The 951-nt window shown below is 35.4% G+C and overlaps 1 pseudogene; it reads left to right on the top strand.

Moving 5' to 3' along the window:
* Positions 1-210: 210 nt before the first annotated feature.
* On the top strand, positions 211-711 carry LOC125645427 (uncharacterized; annotated as a pseudogene).
* The last annotated feature ends 240 nt before the right edge of the window (positions 712-951 follow it).

Here is a 951-nt window from a genome sequence, read left to right as displayed (position 1 = left end):
GCTACAGAACTTATATTCAAAGTGAAATATTTGTGCAATCAGGATCACGATGTCAAAGTCACATTGAAAATGGTATGTTGATGATTGGTGACATGTTTGTTTTACAATGGTAAATGTACATATATTCTATTACATGAAAGTTGAAGATAACGAACAGTGACCAATCTCATAACTCCTATAAGCCATGTGTATTTTCAAACTTGAGTTCATATGTTGAGTCATTATACTATCACAGGGCTTGATAAAAGATCCATGAAATGGACTTCCATCGACGCTGACAGCAACACCATCAGGCTTACTGAAGGAGAGATCAGAAACTTACAATTGGTGTCTATAAGCTAAAGACGGCAAAATCATATGCGGCAGACCATCTCACAGATGATGAATTATTTGAAATTCTTGTGAGTGATGATATACCCAATATTGTCAGTGACAAATTTTAAAGCCACCACACTTCATCTAAAAAGTATTCCTTATGGATAAAATACGATATCACCATCTTGTCCTGGTATTGTACCTGTAGAAATGGAGCCCGGGTTGTTGGAATGTGCGGTCATATATCCTGTATTATCTGGTATTTAGCCTTTGCTAGATATCAGAACGATTTTAGAGGTATCCGTGACTGGACAGAGGAAGTGGATGATGCGGCGAGATCCATCGACAGCTCCGAGGATGAGGAGACTGTCGATTATGAGGGACAAGAAGAGTAGCGCAAACCATACTTTTGTTTAACGTTAATTGACGATATTTAGTTAATCACTCCCAAAATGATTTTTTATCAGTTAGTAATTGTACATGTAGTAAAATTTTTGAAATATTTTATTTTAAATCCACATTTCATCTAATTATGTAAAGTAATGTAAAGTGCATCGTAACTCTCACAGTATTTAATAAAACACATTTCATGCTGAAATTGTGTTTTACAGACCGATGTTGTTGCTGTTTTTATTG

The sequence above is a fragment of the Ostrea edulis genome, chromosome 6, assembly GCF_947568905.1.
Source record: "Ostrea edulis chromosome 6, xbOstEdul1.1, whole genome shotgun sequence".
NCBI classification, from domain to species: Eukaryota; Metazoa; Mollusca; class Bivalvia; order Ostreida; family Ostreidae; genus Ostrea; species Ostrea edulis.
The sequence above is the reverse complement of the archived record's forward strand: the minus strand, read 5'-3'. Positions and strand labels throughout refer to the sequence as shown.